Raw genomic sequence first — 19089 nt, forward strand, 5'->3', positions numbered from 1 at the left:
AAGCTCGCATCCGTTACAAGACCATGGTGCTTGCCTATGGAGCAGTGAGGGGAACGGCACCTCCGTACCTTCAGGCTCTGATCAGTCCCTACACCCAAACGAGGGCATTGCGTTCATCCACCTCTGGCCTGCTGGCTCCCCTTCCTCTGCGGAAGCATAGTTCCCGCTCAGCCCAGTCAAAACTGTTCGCTGCTCTGGCACCCCAATGGTGGAACAAGCTCCCTCACGATGCCAGGACAGCGGAGTCACTCACCACCTTCCGGGAGACATTTGAAACCCCACCTCTTTAAGGAATACCTCGGATAGGATAAAGTAATCCTTCTCCCCCAAAAAAAATAAAAAAATAAAATAAAATAAAAATATTGGGAAAGTGGTTATCCCACTGGCTATAGGGTGAATGGACCAATTTGTAAGTCGCTCTGGATAAGAGCGTCTGCTAAATGACGTAAATGTGCCCTTGAGCAAGGCACTTAACCCTAATTGCTCCTGTAAGTCGCTCTGGATAAGAGCGTCTGCTAAATGACTAAAATGTAAAATGTAAATGTTTCTGAGGGGGCCACTGGGATGGCCAATCAGATGTCGGGGGGGGGGGGGCACCCCCTGGACATGCAACTGGATCCAAACAATCCCTTTTATAATGACCTGCATTCCAAAGGTTCTAGAATGACCTTCATTCTATAGCTTCTAGAATGACCTGCATGCTATAGGTTCTAGAATAACCTGAGGTGACATGTTTGGCCCTCCTCCAATAGGCTGGCTAACACCTTATAGCCGACCAATAGGCTGGCTAACACCTTATAGCCGACCAATAGGCTGGCTAACACCTTATAGCCGACCAATAGGCTGGCTAACACCTTATAGCTGACAAATAGGCTGGCTAACACCTTATAGCCGACCAATAGGCTGGCTAACACCTTTTAGCCGACCAATAGGATGGCTAACACCTTATAGCCGACCAATAGGCTGGCTAACACCTTATAGCCGACCAATAGGCTGGCTAACACCTTATAGCCGACCAATAGGCTGGCTAACACCTTATAGCTGACAAATAGGCTGGCTAACACCTTATAGCCGACCAATAGGCTGGCTAACACCTTATAGCCGACCAATAGGCTGGCTAACACCTTATAGCCGACCAATAGGCTGGCTAACACCTTATAGCCGACCAATAGGCTGGCTAACACCTTATAGCCGACCAATAGGCTGGCTAACACCTTATAGCCGACCAATAGGCTGGCTAACACCTTATAGCCGACCAATAGGCTGGCTAACACCTTATAGCCGACCAATAGGCTGGCTAACACCTTATAGCTGACCAATAGGCTGGCTAACACCTTATAGCTGACCAATAGGCTGGCTACCATCTTATGGCCGACCAATAGGCTGGCTAACACCATACAGCCGACCAATAGGATGGCTGACACCTTATCTCCTAAAACAGCCATTACAGGCCCAGCGTGGGTTTGTCTGAGTTGAAGGAGGTGACTCAGTGACAGTAATAGATGGGATCAGATGACATTTAAACAGGCAGGAGGAAAGATCACTCATGCAAGAAGGATTAAATATATGGAAGCTCTATGTCTGCATAGTGTGGTCTGGGCACTTTGCCATTCATCTTTTGATATCATAAGAAATTTGAGAAAAGAAAAGGTGTGTGTGCTCTGTAGTCATAGCAAAACGTGTCACCATGCTGACAAACTCTATACTGAACAGTGTAAGTTCTTCATTGCTGCTCCTTGAGGACTGCAGTGTGTTCAGGATTTTGTGCACTGTGATTCGTAAGGACTTTTGACTGACGAACACTGCTATGAGGGGGTCATAGCGGGACACGGCTGATTGAGCTAGGGATCATAAGAGGTCAACAGGGCTTATGGGTGACTTGTTACCACCTCATTAAGTTCAGTCAGGCACTAAAGGTTATGACCATTTACACTTCCCCAACAGGAACGTGTTTGTTAAAGCCACATTCAATTTGAGATAAAGGAGAATGGAACAGAGGGTGTGGAGGGGTGGAGAGGTGGGGGGGTGGGGGGTGGGGGGCTTGACGGGTGGACAGGTGGAGGGGTGGATGGATGCATGACAGGGATCTGACTGTCAGTTAGAGAGGGGTCTGATCCAGACTCTCACAGTACAGGACCCTATACATCCCATGATGTCTTGTACACACACAGACAGAAGCATACTTAAACACACACACACACACACACACACACACACACACACACTCACCATTTCCTCCTCCCTCAGACAGAATGAGAGGAAGGCTCTACAAGTCTGTGTCTGTCTCTGAACTTGAACCCTGACCCTTACTCCATAATGAGGGAGAAAGGAGGGAAAGGGAGAAAACAGGGATGGAGAGAGGGAGCAGGGGTCAAAGGTTATGTAAATAGAAACAGTGCCTTCAGGGTCAAGGTTCTCTGGGGGATGAGACTGACCTTCCTCAGACTCCCCTGACCTCTGACCTCTAACACTGTGATGTATGGACCTGGCAAGATGAGGTCAAGTCCTCCTCTGGTTGCTCATCAGCCCTGTCAATCAAAGAGATAAACAACAAGTCCCGCCTACATACTCAGCAGTCAACACTTTAAAGGAATGTGACACTTGAGCCCTGTTTAGTGTGTTCTAAAGGTCGTTCACACCTTATCAATTAACCACCTACTTCTGTGTAGAGGGGAAATATAACCTGACAGGGAAAATGGAGGGAATACTGTCTACAGGAAGAAAGAGAAAATGGAGGGAATACTGTCTACAGGAAGAAAGAGAAAATGGGTGGAATACTGTCTAGTAAAAAAGAAAGAGAATGCTATGGATATGTCTGAAAATAACGAAAATATGTGGGGGGGCTCTTGTCTACTGGGGAAAACATTTATGGAGAGAATACTGTCTGCTGAAAATAAAATAAAATTGGGTTAATGTGGTATAATGAAAGAAAAGTAATGGGAAGAATATTGTCTAGTGAGAAAGAAAGAATAAACATCTGCTTGTGGGGAGTAGTTGAGAACGATTCATATCAGCACTTTTCTCTCCCTTGATAATCGCTGCCTGATTGTGAATAAGTTCCTTTTGAACATCTAAGTTCATTAAACCGTTACTGTACATGGTGTACCGCTGTTTTGTTATTTTTTAGATTACAACTTTATTTTTATTCTTAGATTTTCTGATGAAATTCCCCCCCTCAGTTTCTATCTGTGTCTCTCCTGAGATCCACGGCTGCTCTACTTACCAGGAAATACTTTCTAGAAAGAGATATCACCATAGACAGAAAGAATAGAGGGGAAATTGTTACAGGAGTGGGTCGCAGTTCCAGAGCGACCCACTAGGTGTCATCCTGCGACAACCTTAGGCACCTCCTCACACAGTCGGGACTAATCATCTTCCTTTTGGTGTCACCTCTGTCTATCTGATTCACCTGTGTATTTATGCCCTCACTTCCCTGTGTTCCCTTGCTCAGTTTTTTCTGCTAGTTTCACTAAGCCAAGCAGTACTACTCAGTGTCTGATCGCGGGACGTATGGACAGGTATGTGAGAAGTGTTCTCCCTGTTTAGTTATTATTTCAGTCATAGTTAGTATTTCGTATTTTGGGCTGTCTGCCTGTTTTTTGGAGTCTTATTGGCTCCGCCTTTCTTTTTCGTGTAAAGTCCGTTGTTTTGTATCCTGGCTTCAGGACCACCAGTAAAGATCCTTTTTTCATCATCTCTGCCTACTGCCTACTGTCTAACCTGCACCGCACCTGGGTCACACCTCACACCAACCCTTTTACCCAGAAAACTATAGGATGAAACATTTTAACTGTGCAAGGTAGAGGGTACATACAGTGTATCAGAAGTATTCGCCCCCTTGGAGTCTTTCACATTTTGTTGCGTGACAAAGTGGGATTGAAATGGATTTAGTTGTGATTTTGTTGTCATTAATCTACACAAAATACTCCATAATGTCAAATTGAAAAGAAAATTCGATAAATGTTAACAAATTCATAAAAATGTAATAACTAAACTATAGTTGTTGCAAAAGTATTCACCCCTTTTGCTTAGCTTAACAAATCACATAATAAGTGTCATGGTCATGGACTCACTCTGTGTGAACTAATAAGAGTTGACATGATTTTGGAATGACTACCCCTTCCTCTATTCCCCATACATTCAACATCTGTAAGGTCCCTCAGTCAAGTATTGAATTTCAAGCACAGATTCAACTACAAAGACCATGGAGATTTTCGAAAGCCTCCTAAAGAAGGGCAGTGATTGGTAGATGGGTAACAATAACAAATTAGACATTGAATATCTCTTTAAGCATGGCCAAGTTAAAACTTATACTGTGAATGATGTATTAAACCACCCAGACACATCAAATATACAGTCGTCCTTCTGAACTGAGCTGCAGGAGAGGAAGGAAACTGCTCAGGGATTTCACCAAGAGGCTATTGGTGATTTTAAAACAGCTACAGAGTTCAATGGCTGTGAAGGGAGAAAACTGAGGATGGATCAACAACATTGTAACTGCTCCTCAATAATGACCTAAATGACAGAGTATAAAGAATAATAAAAATATACAGAATAAAAATATTCCAAAACATGCATCTTGTATGCAACAAGGCACTAAAGTAATACTGAAGAAAAAAAAAACACAGCAAATGTTTGGGGCCAATCCAGCACAACACATCACTGCAGCATGGTGGTGGCTGCATCATGTTATGGGTATGCTTGTCATCGGCAAAGATTGGGGATGGAGCTAAGCACAGGCAAAATCCTAGAGGAAAACCTGGTTCAGCCTGCTTTCCACCAGACACTGGGAGATTAATTCACCTTTCAGCAGGACAATAACCCAAAGCACAAGGCCAAATCTACACTGGAGTGAATGTTCCTGAGTGGCCGAGTTACAGTTTCGACTTAAATCTGCTTGAAAATATATGGCAAGACTTGATCATTGCTGACTAGCTATGATCCCCACCACATTGACAGAGCTTGAAGAATTTAAAAAAGAATAATGGGTACATTCCAGGTGTGCACGGCTCTTAGATACTTACCCAAGAAGACTCACAGCTGTAATTGCTGCCAAAGATGTTTCTAACATGTATTAACTCAGGGGGGTGAATGCTTATCTAATCAACGTAAATTGGTGTTTAATTTAAATAATATATATTTTTATGTTAAAAAGTTTATTCCACTTTGACATTAAGGAATGTTTTGTGTAGATCAATGACAAAATTAATGTCAATCCCACTTTGTAACGTAACAAAATGTGAAAATATCCAAGGGGGGATGTATACTTATGTTACCCAATGTACATGCATGACGGTGTGTATGTGGCTAGCGTTTTTAACTCGATACAGTCACATCTCCCAGCCTTCAGGATCCTTATGAAGCAGAGTATGTCACTTCAGTCAAGCACAAAAAACCCACCAAATTTCCTCAGATATTTCTTTATTGTCTGTTTCTCACAAATATTTGCTTAATCTAAAAGAACATGCACTGCGATAGACATAACATCAAACATACACATGCAGTACACTCAGTGCAGTACACGCTCCCTCTCTGCACACAGTACTATATGAAGTCCTCCCCCTCTCTGTAAACAGTACTATATGAAGTCCTCCCCCTCTCTGTACACAGTACTACATGAAGTCCTCCCCCTCTCTGTACACAGTACTACATGAAGTCCTCCCCCTCTCTGTAAACAGTACTATATGAAGGCCTCTCCCTCTCTGTAAACAGTACTATATGATGTCCTCCCCCTCTCTGTAAACAGTACTATATGAAGGCCTCTCCCTCTCTCCCTCTCTCCTCTCTCCCTCTCTCCCTCTCTCCCTCTCTCCCTCTCTCCCTCTCTCCCTCTCTGTACACAGTAGTATATGAAGTCATCTCCCTCTCAATTCAATTTCAATTTAAGGGCTTTATTGGCATGGGAAACATATGTTACCATTGCTAAAGCAAGTGAAGTTGATAGTACACATAAGTGAAATAAGCAATAAAAATTAACGGTCAACATTACACTCAGAAGTTCCAAAAGAATAAAGACATTTCAAATGTCATATTATGTATATATACAGAGTTGTAACAATGTGCAAATAGTTAAAGAACAAATGGGAAAATAAATAAACATAAATATGGGTTGTATTTACAATAGTGTTTGTCCTTCACTGGTTGCCCTTTTCTTGTGGCAACATGTCACAAATATTGCTGCTGTGATGGCACACTGTGGTATTTCACCCAATAGATATGGGAGTTTATCAAAATTGTGTTTGTTTTCGAATTCTTTGTGGATCTGTGTAATCTGAGGGAAATATGTGTATCTAATATGGTCATACATTTGGCAGGAGGTAGGAAGTGCAGCTCAGTTTCCACCTCATTTTGTGGGCAGTGTGCACATAGCCTGTCTTCTCTTGAGAGCCAGGTCTGCCTACGGCGGCCTTTCTCAATAGCAAGGCTATGCTCACTGAGTCTGTACATAGTCAAACCTTTCCTTAAGTTTGGGTCAGTCACAGTGGTCAGATATTCTGCCACTGTGTACTCTCTGTTTAGGGCCAAATAGCATTCTAGTTTGCTCTGTATTTTTGTTAATTCTTTCCAATGTGTCAAGTAATTCTCTTTTTGTTTTCTCATGATTTGGTTGGGTCTAATTGTGTTGTTGTCCTGGGGCTCTGTGGGGTCTGTTTGTGTTTGCGAAAAGAACCCTAGGACCAGCATGCTCAGGGGACTCTTCTCCAAGTTCATCTCTCTGTAGGTGATGGCTTTGTTATGGAAGGTTTGGGAATCGTTTCCTTTTAAGTGGTTATAGAATTTAATGGCTGATTTTGATAATTTGCGGGTATCTGCCTAATTCTGCTCTGCATGCATTATTTGGTGTTTTTTGTGGTACACTGAGGATATTTTTGCAGAATTCTGCATGCAGAGTCTCAATTTGGTGTTTGTCCCATTTTGTGAATTCTTGGTTGGTGAGCGGACCCCAGACCTCACAACCATAAAGGGCAATGGGTTCTATTGTCACGAGTTGCTAAGCCAGAACCCAGAAGCAGACCAGGACAAGGTAAGTTGAAACGAAGGTGAGTGTTTATTTACAAGTTCAAGAGTGATGCTGAATAATCCAGGGAACAGAGCGGGGGGTTGATTAGTTGTTGGGGGGTGCAGTGGTTGATCCCATCCTGGTGGCAGCGCGGACCACCAGGCAGAGGTTGGATGAAGGTTCCGGACGGGTGACTGCAGATGGAACAAAACGGGGGTAAGAGCAACAAACCAACAAGGTGCAAAAACAACAAAACTAACGCTAGGCTCTAAGACTGATACTCTGGTAAACCTACTGTTCATGGCTAACGATCCGGCAGGGGAATGGATGTTAGGCCAGAGCCTAAGAAGGGTGATGATCAGGACCAGGTGTGCAGATTGCTGATGGGATGCAGGTGCGGAAATCAAGAGAGCTCCCCGGAGCGTTCCAGAACCCTCGGGAAACTGGAGATCACGAACATAACAACTAGTCCACAGACAGGACCCGACTCAGACTGCCGGGATCGTTACAGTACTCCCCTCCGACGAACGCCACCGGGCGGACTCCCCGGAGCGCCAGGATGGAGGCGGTAGAAGTCACTGATGAGGTCAGCATCTAGGACCTGTCGCCGCGGAATCCAACTCCTCTCTTCAGGACCATACCCTCCCAGTCCACGAGATACTGGAAACCCCGGCCCCGCCGTCTGGAATCCATGATGCGACGCACCGTGTAGGCAGGACCACCTCCGATCATCCGAGGAGGAGGAGGAGGAGGCGGAGGAGGCAACAGAGGACTGAGGAAAACAGGCTTGAGGCAGGAGACATGAAAGGTGGGATGGACTCTGAGCGTCCTCGGGAGTTTGAGTCGAACTGCCACCGGATTGATCACCTTCTCCACCACAAACGGACCAATGAACTTCGGTAACAACTTCCTAGACTCAGTCCGTAAAGGAAGATCCCGTGTGGCCAACCAGACCCTATCTCCGATGGTGTAGGTGGGAGCGGGATCCGGCGACGATTCGCCTGGAGCTGATACCGGTCCGAAACTCTAAGGAGTGCTTTTCTGGGCCCGATGCCAGGTCCGGTGGCAACGACGAATATGGACCTGAACAGAAGGCACTGAGAGCTCCTTCTCCTGAGAAGGGAACAAGGGAGGTTGGTAGCCATACAGGCACTGGAAGGGAGACATCCCAGTGGCAGATGTAGGGAGAGTATTGTGGGCATACTCAACCCAAGGCAACTGAGAGACCCAGGAGGTGGGGTTGGAAGAGGCCAGACAGCGTAGCGTGGATTCCATCTTCTGGTTGGCTCTCTCCGCCTGACCATTAGATTGGGGGTGAAAACCAGATGTGAGACTGACTGTAGCTCCAATGGCCAAACAGAAGGACTTCCAGACCGCAGAGGTAAACTGAGGGCCACGGTCGGAAACGATATCACTGGGCAACCCGTGGACCCTGAAAACCTCCCTAACCAGGATCTCGGACGTCTCCGAGGCAGAGGGAAGCTTGGCAATAGGCACAAAGTGGGCGAACTTGCTGAATCTGTCCACGATAGTCAGAACGACCGTGTTCCCCTCAGAAGCGGGCAACCCAGTGACAAAGTCCAGGGGCCAGATGCGACCATGGTCGCCGGGGAATAGGAAGGGGGTGAAGTAGTCCAGAGCTGGGCCGATTGGTACTCTTATTCTGCGCACACACTGGACAGGCAGCAACATAACCCCCGAGTATCTCGGCCATGGCAGGCCACCAAAAACGTCTGCGAAGAAACGCCATTGTCCGAGCCACGCCAGGGTGACAAGCCATCTTGCTGGCGTGGGACCATTTGAGGACAGCAGGACGAACCGACTCAGGCACAAACAACCGACCGGGTGGACCGTTACCGGGACCGGGCTGAGTCCGAAGGGCCGCCAGCACCTCCTCCTCAATCTTCCACATAACTGCTCCCACGACGCAGTTCCGGGGGAGAATTGTCTCGGTCTTGGACCCACTCTCCTCCGTCTTGGAGAACATCCGGGACAAGGCGTCCGCCTTGCCGTTTCTTAGATCCAGGTCGGAACGTCAGGGAAAACTTGAATCGTCCCGAAAACAACGCCCACCTGGCCTGGACGGAGTTGAGACGCTTTAGCCGATTGCACGTAGCAAGATTCTTGTGGTCAGTCCAGACAATAAACGGTTGCTCCGCCCCTCCAACCAGTGGCGCCACTCCTCCAAGGCAAGTTTCACCGCGAGAAGCTCCCGGTTACCCACATCGTAATTCCTCTCCGCAGGCGAAAGGCGACGAGAGTAGTAGGCGCAGGGATGGAGTTTACTGTCCGTGGAGCATCGCTGCGACAGGATGGCGCCAACTCCCACATCAGAGCGGTCCACTTCAACGACGAACTGACGGGGCCGTGTCCGGTTGAGAGAGAATCGGTGCGTTGGTGAATCGCTCTTCAAATCCAGAAACGCCGATCCGCCTCCGGATTCCACTTGAAGGTCCTGATACTGGAAGTCAAGGCAGTTAACGGAGCGGCCACACGGCTGTAATCCCGGATGAATCTGCGGTAGAAATTCGCAAACCCCCAAAAATCTCTGGAGCTGCAATCTCGCACCGGGCTGGGCCCATTCCAGAACCGCTCTAACCTTCTCCTGGTCCATCCTAATCTCTCCCCTGGAGATGATGTACCCGAGAAAGGATGTCGTGTGGGCGTGAAACTCGCACTTCTCGGCCTTCACGAACAGGCGATTCTCCAACAATCGCTGCAGAACCTGCCGGACATGCTGGACGTGGTCGGAAGGTTCCTTCGAGAAGATCAGAATGTCATCCAGGTAAACAAACACAAAGAGACCGATCATATCTCTCAGGACGCCGTTCACCATACTCTGGAATACCGCTGGAGCATTGGTCAGTCCAAACGGCATCACCTGATACTCAGGTGACCCATCGGTGTATTGAAACCCGTCAACCACTCGTCCCCCTCTCTGATCCGGACCATGTGATACGCATTGCGTAGGTCTAGCTTGGTGGAACACGTAGCACCCTGTAAGGAGTCGAAGGCAGAACTCATCAAGGGCAGGGGATACTTGTTCTTGACCGTGATGTCATTCAACCCCCGATAATCAATACACGGTCGAAGAGAGCCATCCTTCTTACCCACAAAGAAGAATCCTGCCCCCAGGGGTGATGACGAGGGACGAACGAGACCAGCAGCTAGGGACTCCTTGATGTAGGTCTCCAAAGCCTCACGTTCAGGTCGGGAGATACTGTATAACCTTCCCTTGGGGTAGACAGCTCCAGGGAACAGGTTGATGGCACAATCATATGGTCGGTGGGGAGGGAGTGACAGAGCCTTCTGCTTACTGAAAACTTCCCCCAAATCGTGATATGTCTCGGGAACCAGGGACAAATCTGGGGGTTTAGCCTCAATCACCTGACTGGGAACCGAATGGGGGCAGGCAGTCTTGAGACAGTTAGCATGACAATCAAGGCTCCAACTCGTTACCTGGCCCGTCACCCAATCGAACGGGATTGTGTTCCTTCAGCCAGGGGTATCCAAGGACCAGAGGAACCTGGGAAGACGGCAGAATGAAGAATGAAATCATCTCAGAATGATTCCCCGACAACCGCATCTTAACCGGTTCAGTCCTCATCGTGATACGTGCCAGACTACTGCCGTCCAGAGTGGTAGCTTCAATGGCTTCCGGCAATTGCTCCTTGGAAAGCCCCAGCTGTTCCACCAACTCGGCATCTAGAAAGCTTCCATCGGCACCTGAATCGAGTAAAAGCGTTAATCGCTAAGCTCTGATTCCTGTTCATAAGGGTAGCCGGGAAACGGGGTCTGACAGAGGTATTGAGAGGTGAAACTGGCTCAGCTAAAAGTCCTCCCAACTTTAGCGAGCCGCGCAGTTTGACGACCCGACTGGAACCTGAGAAGCTGATCGGTTGGAGGAGCCCATTGCTTCTCCCTCCTTCGCCTCGGACTCGATTATCCACCCCGAATAGACAAGGCTACCAAGCTGTCCAGGTCACTAGACTCCGGATAGGAGATCAACTCATCCTTGAGCTGCTCCGACAGACCCTGGTAAAAGGCCGCTTGCAGAGCCTCCTCATTCCACCCCACTCTCCACAGCCAACGTCTTGAACTCGATCACGAAGTCGGCCACGCTACGAGTTCCTTGGCGAGCGAAAACAGGCGCCTAGCTGCGTCCCTCCCTCGGACGGAATGGTCGAAGAGCTTCCTCATCTCGGCCGTGAACCCCTGGTATGAAGCCATGCAGGGATCCTGTCGTTCCCAAACGGCTGAAGCCCACTCCAGCGCTCGACCACGCAGCAACTCAATCACAAAGGCTATCCTAGCCTTGTCTGTGGCATAAGAGTAGGGCTGTAGATCGAACACTAATCCACACTGCATAAGGAAGGAACGGCATCTTCCCAGCTCCCCCTCATATTTATCCGGTGTCGGAACCTTGGGCTCACGGAAGGACACAGCTTCAGAAGCGGCAGGCGAGATGGGTGAAACCGGTAGTGGATCTTCCACCGGACACTTGCGTTGGTTCTGGACCTCCGTCAGACCGGTAGAAAGGTTCCGAACTGACAACGCGATCTCCTGTAGTACCGTGCTATGATGGCCCAACATCTTCTCCTGCTGGGTAATGGCATGGCGAACAGAGTCCAGGTCCGCTGGGTTCATTACTGGCCGGATCGTTCTGTCACGAGTTGCTAAGCCAGAACCCAGAAGCAGACCAGGACAAGGTAAGTTGAAACGAAGGTGAGTGTTTATTTACAAGTTCAAGAGTGATGCTGAATAATCCAGGGAACAGAGCGGGCGGCGTTGATTAGTTGTTGGGGGTGCAGTGGTTGATCCCATCCTGGGTCGGCAGCCGCCGACCACCAGGCAGAGGTTGGATGAAGGTTCCGGACGGGTGACTGCAGATGGAACAAAACGGGGGTAAGTAAGCAACAAACCAACAAGGTGCAAAAACAACAAAACTAACGCTAGGCTCTAAGACTGATACTCTGGTAAACCTACTGTTCATGGCTAACGATCCGGCAGGGAATGGATGTTAGGCCAGAGCCTAAGAAGGGTGATGATCAGGACCAGGTGTGCAGATTGCTGATGGGATGCAGGTGCGGAAATCAAGAGAGCTCCCCGGAGCGTTCCAGAACCCTCGGGAAACTGGAGATCACGAACATAACAACTAGTCCACAGACAGGACCCGACTCAGACTGCCGGGATCGTTACATCTATAACTGATTCAAGTATTTTTAGCCAGATCCTAATTGTTATGTCAAATTTGATGTTCCGTTTGATGGCATAAAAGGCCCTTCTTGCCTTGTCTCTCAGATCGTTCACAGCTTTGTGGAAGTTACCTGTGGCGCTGATGTTTATGCCGAGGTATGTATAGTTTTTTGTGTGCTCTAGGGCAACGGTGTCTAGATGGAATTTGTATTTGTGGTCCTGGCAAATTGACCTTTTTTGGAACACCATTATTTTTGTCTTACTGAGATTTACTGTCAGGGCCCAGGTCTGACAGAATCTGTGCAGAAGATCTAGGTGCTGCTGTAGGCCCTCCTTGGTTCGTGACAGAAACACCAGATCATCAGCAAACAGTAGACATTTGACTTCAGATTCTAGTAGGGTGAGGCTGGGTGCTGCAGACTGTTCTAGTGCCCTCGCCAATTCGTTGATATATATGTTGAAGAGGGTGGGGCTTAAACTGCATCCCTGTCTCACCCCACGGCCCTGTGGAAAGAAATGTGTGTGTTTTTTGCCAATTTTAACCGCACACTTGTTGTTTGTGTAAATTGATTTTATAATGTCATATGTTTTTCCCCCAACACCACTTTCCATCAATTTGTATAGCAGACCCTCATGCCAAATTGAGTCTAAAGCTTTTTTGAAGTCAACAAAGCATGAGAAGAATTTGCCTTTGTTTTGGTTTGTTTGTTTGTCAATTAGGGTGTGCAGGGTGAATACGTGGTCTGTTGTATGGTAATTTGGTAAAAAGGCACTTTGACATTTGCTCAGTACTTTGTTTTCGCTGAGGAAATGAACTAGTCTGCTGTTAATGATAATGCAGAGGATTTTCCCAAGGTTGCTGTTATTGGGGTCAAATTTGTCTACAATTTTGTGGATTGGGGTGATCAGTCCTTGGTTCCAAATATTAGGGAAGATGCCAGAGCTAAGTATGATGTTAAAGAGTTTAAGTATAGCCAATTGGAATTTGTGATCTGTATATTTTATCATTTCATTGAGGATACCATCAACACCACAGGCCTTTTTGGGTTGGAGGGTTTGTATTTTGTCCTGTAGTTCATTCAATGTAATTGAAGAATCCAGTGGGTTCTGATAGTCTTTAATATTTGATTCTAAGATTTGCATTTGATAATGTCTATTTTTTTGCTGTTTGTTCTTTGTTATAGGGCCAAAAAGATTGGAGAAGTGGTTTACCCATACATCTCCGTTTTGGATAGATAGCTCTTCATGTTGTTGTTTGTTTAGTGTTTTCCAATTTTCCCAGAAGTGGTTAGAGTCTATGGATTCTTCAGTTACATTGAGCTGATTTCTGACGTGCTGTTCCTTCTTTTTCCGTAGTGTATTTCTGTATTGTTTTAGTGATTCACCATAGTGAAGGCGTAGGCTCAGGTTTTCTGGGTCTCTATGTTTTTGGTTGGACAGGTTTCTCAATTTCTTTCTTAGGTTTTTGCATTCTTCATCAAACCATTTATCACTGTTGTTACTTTTCTGTTAGAGATGTTTAGATTTGATAGGGAAGCTGAGAGGTCAAATATACTGTTTAGGTTTTCTACTGCCAAGTTTACACCTTCACTATTACAGTGGAACGTTTTGTCCAGGAAGATGTCTAAAAGGGATTTAATTTGTTGTTGCCTAATAGTTTTTTGGTAGGTTTCAACACTACTTTCCTTCCATCTATAGCATTTCTTAATATTATTCAGTTCCTTTGGCTTTGATGCCTCATGATTGAGTATTCCTCTGTTCAAGTAGACTGTGATTTTGCTGTGGTCTGATATGGGTATCAGTGGGCTGGTTGTGAAAGCTCTGAGAGACTCTGGGTTCAGTTCAGTGATAAAGTAGTCTACAGTACTACTGCCAAGAGATGAGCTATAGGTGTACCTACCATAGGAGTCCCCTCGAAGCCTACCATTGACTATTTACATACCCAGCGTGCGACAGAGCTGCAGGAGTTGTGACCCGTTTATGTTGGTTATGTTGTCGTAGTTGTGCCTAGGGGGGCATATGGGGGAGGGAATGCTGTCACCTCCAGGTAGGTTTTTGTCCCCTTGTGTGCTGAGGGTGTCAGGTTCTTGTCCAGTTCTGGCATTTAGGTCACCACAGACTCGTACATGTCCTTGGGTCTGGAAATGATTGATTTCCCCCTCCAGGATGGAGAAGCTGTCTTCATTAAAGTATGGGGATTCTAGTGGGGGGATATACTGTAGGTAGCACACAGCAGGACATTTTTCTCTGTTGAGATAATTTCCTTTTGAATTTCTAGCCAAATGTAAAATGTTCCTGTTTTGATTAATTGCAGTTAGGTCTGCTCTATGCCAAATTAGTGTCTCTTCCCTGTTTCACACCTGGTAGTTTGGTGGATGGGACTACCAGCTCTCTGGTAGTCCCATCCATGTTTCTTGTAGAATGACAATGTCTGTATTTCTGATTTATTTGGTGAAGTCCAGGTTCCTGCTCTTTAGGCCAAAGGCAGATAACCTCAGGCCTGGGATATTACAGGATGAGATAGTGAAGGCTTTGTGCTCCATAAAGTGTCCAATGTTGTTAGTCGTGTGGTTTGGCCTCAGGCCAGTAAGTGTGAGCAGAGCCTGCTGAGCATCTGGTACATGTCATTGGCTTAGGCTAGTGTAAGAGTGGGGGTTGGGCCTGTTTGCCTGCTCACGGCCTGGGCGTATGTGTGACTTTCATGTTGAGGCCCTCTTTGTGGGAGTGGGGGGCATGGGGTGGGTAGGAAGGGCATAGGTCTGATCTGAGGGGGCCTAAATGGGGTGTGGGCATGGTTGACTTGGGGGGGGTGTTAATTGGTTGGGGTGGGGGATGGGGTGTGGATGTGGCTTGTGGTGCTGTGGTCTGGATGTAGGTCCTCTCGGTGGGGGTCCTCTCTGTGTAGGTCTGAGGGAGTGTCTTGCTGGTCTCTCCCTCTCTGTAAACAGCACTATATGAAGTCCTCTCCCTCTCTGTAAACAGTACTATATGAAGTTCTCTTCCTTTCTGTCTCTACTCTCCTCTCCTCCAGCACTCCAACGCAGCGGCATTTATCAGCCCTAAGTAACGCTGACTAAAGCGATGGTGCTGGTGATTATGGCAAGCCAACAGAGGTCAGTCACCCCCCCCCCCCCCCCCTTCCCCGTCCCCGTCCAGCCGCCCAGCCAAAAGAGTCTGTGACACCCCCGTCAGAAAGTCAATACCCAGATAAACACGGCCCTTCGCTTGGGCCCTGGATCCCTGGATCGCCACTTTAGCAGCCAATTATTTTGACAGTCATTGCCCACACAGTACATCAAAACAACTAGGGTACATATAGAGAGAGAAAAAATATATATATACATGAATAACTCAACAAAAGAGGGAGAGAGAGAGAGCGAGAGAGACGGAGCGAGAGACAGACGGAGGGAGGGAGGGAGGGAGGGAGGGAGGGAGGGAGGGAGGGGGGAGGGAGGGAGGGAGAGAAATCCCTGCTCATACTAAGTGGTAAGTGAGCATATGTTATAGAAAATTAGATTGTTAAATGCATTTATTTTTCGATGGGCCCTGGGAGCGTGGTGTGTCATTCGGGATACAGCCTTACCGCTCTCGTAAAGATCACATAAAACACATGTAGAGCTCTCGTAAAGATCACATAAAACACATGTAGAGCTCTCGTAAAGATCACATAAAACACATGTAGAGCTCTCGTAAAGATCACATAAAACACATGTAGAGCTCTCGTAAAGATCACATAAAACACATGTAGAGCTCTCGTAAAGATCACATAAAACACATGTAGAGCTCTCGTAAAGATCACATAAAACACATGTAGAGCTCTCGTAAAGATCACATAAAACACATGTAGAGCTCTCGTAAAGATCACATAAAACACATGTAGAGCTCTCGTAAAGATCACATAAAACACATGTAGAGCTCTCGTAAAGATCACATAAAACACATGTAGAGCTCTCGTAAAGATCACATAAAACACATGTAGAGCTCTCGTAAAGTACTCACAGAAGTGGGATTTATGCAGGAACTCGCTTTGGAATGGAGACTGATATGGTTCCTATCTAAATGCTTGTGATTTGTGCTCTAATGTTGAATACCAATGAGATGCCTGACAAACGATATGAGATGGCGGGTTTTAAAACAACATTAAGTACATGATAAAATACATAGCTCCCTAATGCAGAAGTCGATATGCACCACTTGTACATTTTCTATTGAATAAGTATTTAGTAGTGTCACTCAGTCCGGACCCACACTCTCCTAGCCTGGTCCCAGACCTGTTTGTGCTCTCTTGCAAACACCTACGGGCATTGACACAATCAGATCTGGGACCCGGTTAAGCCACAGTTTTACCTTGCCATGGCATTGAGTGTCTACCCAGCTAACAAAAAAGGTTCCCACAACTGTAGAGAACGTTCCCTTAAGAGTCTCATTAGGTCATTAACTAACGTTTTCATAGGAATGTTCCCGCGATGTGCAAGGACTGTTTACAAGAGACCATTCCCTTAATGTCAAATAGAACTTACCCAGAACGTGGTTACCATTTTCTAAGAACTTAAGATATTAATGTTCTAGACACAGTACAGTTGAAAAATATATGGCAAATAGAAATCCAATATGGATGGTGTTAAGAGATAGATGGGAGCTAAAGGATGGGACTAATAACAACTAATAACAACAAGATAACTCATGTAAAGCATACTGTGTCCATACTAAGTATATAGGTGGAGAGCTTTTGTGAAGGAGCACAGTTAGAAAGATATGGCATATAGAGGCAAACCGGATGGACATCATAATAATATAATAATAATATTCCATTTAGCAGACGCTTTTATCCAAAGCGACTTACAGTCATGCGTGCATACATTTTTTGTGTATGGGTGGTCCCGGGGATCGAACCCACTACCTTGGCGTTACAAGCGCCGTGCTCTACCAGCTGAGCTACAGAGGACCATCATGAAAATGATCGGAGAGGTTGAGGGTAGTTCTGGAGTAAAAACAAGCAAGGTAGAATTATTGTGAAATTGACTGTATCCATAAGGTGTATATAGTATGTATAAGCTGGAAGTAGAGGCCTAAGCGTTGTTGTTCACTAGTTTACTCCAATTAGGGAAGGGGTGGTGGGGTTGGAAAGTAACAAAGGGAAATATATAAAGGCTAAATCAATTAATAATAAAAAATAAACAAATGTTCTAGACATGTTTCATGGGAACGTTGCAAGAACATTCGTGTCCAGTTTTCTGTGGGTTAGGAGAATAGTCCATCAATGTCCCACCAAACATACACAGAACATGAAAAAAAAAAATCATTACACATCACATCTTGCAATCAAAGCCCTGATTGGTGAACCACTGATCCATTCACAGGTCTTTGTCTGTTGGCCAGGTATGCCCACACACAGTGCTTTTAACATACAGTGTTTTCAACGTACAAATGTGAAGCACTTGATTACATTGTGCATTTATACAGTCATTATTATTCAACATATCCTCACCTGGGATTTGAACTCACAACTTCTTGGGTCACGTTATGCCAATCTTCCTGCTACGCAACCATGCCATTGTCTGGTATCAGTTCATCTGACTATTCTTTTATCATTTATCATTATTTCAGCAATTTAAGGGCTTTCTGTATAGTTGTCTAATGTTGGTGGGGCATATGAACCTGTTTTAATGATACTCCTGAATCACTATGATCAATACAATATTTTCTTTTAACAGAGCGTACTTTTAACAGAGCTGAGATGAACGTCAAAGTGCATTCACCCTATCAAGTTAACCAGGGATCACCTATTGGTAGATGAGTCAACATTTAAAAAAGCAGACATTGAATTTCCCTGAAGTTATTAATTACACTTTGGATGGTGAATACACCCAGTCACTACAAAGATACAGGTGTCTTTCCTAACTCAGTTGCCGTAGAGGAAGGAAACTGCTCAGGGATTTCACCATGAGGCCAATGGTGACTTTAAAACAGTTACAGAGTTTAATGGCTGTTTTATTTTTTTATTTTTTATTTTATTTAACCTTTATTTCAAATAAAATATAATGTTATTGGTTACATACACATATTTAGCAGATGTTATTGCGGGTGTAAAAAAATGCTTGTGTTCCTAGCTCCAACAGTGCAGTAATATCTAACAATTCAAGTAGTATCTAACAATTGAATTTAACTAGGCAAGTCAGTTAAGTACAAATTCTTATTTACAATGACGGCCTACTGCAGGGACGGGGGATGGGATTACAAATAAAAATACAGGACAAAACACACATCACGACAAGAGAGACACCACAACACTACATAAAGAGAGACACCACAACACTACATAAAGAGAGACCTAAGAGACAACAACATAGCATGGCAGCAACACATGACAACACAGCATGGTAGCAACACCACATGACAACAACATGGTAGCAACACAACATGGCAGCAGCACAACATGGTAGCAGCACAAAACATGGTACAAACATTATTGGGCACAGACAACAGCACAAAGGCAAGACAACAAACAATACATCACGCGAAGCAGCCACAACTGTCAGTAAGAGTATCCATGATTGAGTCTTTGAATGAAGAGATGGAGATAAAACTGTCCGGTTTGAATGTTTTTTGCAGCTCGTTCCAGTCGCTAGCTGCAGCGAACTGGAAAGAGGAGCGACCCAGGGATGTGTGTGCTTTGGGGACCTTTAACAGAATGTGACTGACAGAACGGGTGTTGTATGTATGAGGGCTGCTGTAGGTATCTCAGATAGGGGGAGTGAGGCCTAAGAGGGTTTTATAAATAAGCATCAACCAGTGGGTCTTGCGACGGGTATACATAGACGAAAGGTTTACAGAGGAGTATAGAGTGCAGTGATGTGTCCTATAAGGAGCATTGGTGGCAAATCTGATGGACG

The sequence above is a fragment of the Coregonus clupeaformis genome, chromosome 36 (genome assembly GCF_020615455.1).
Source record: "Coregonus clupeaformis isolate EN_2021a chromosome 36, ASM2061545v1, whole genome shotgun sequence".
NCBI classification, from domain to species: Eukaryota; Metazoa; Chordata; class Actinopteri; order Salmoniformes; family Salmonidae; genus Coregonus; species Coregonus clupeaformis.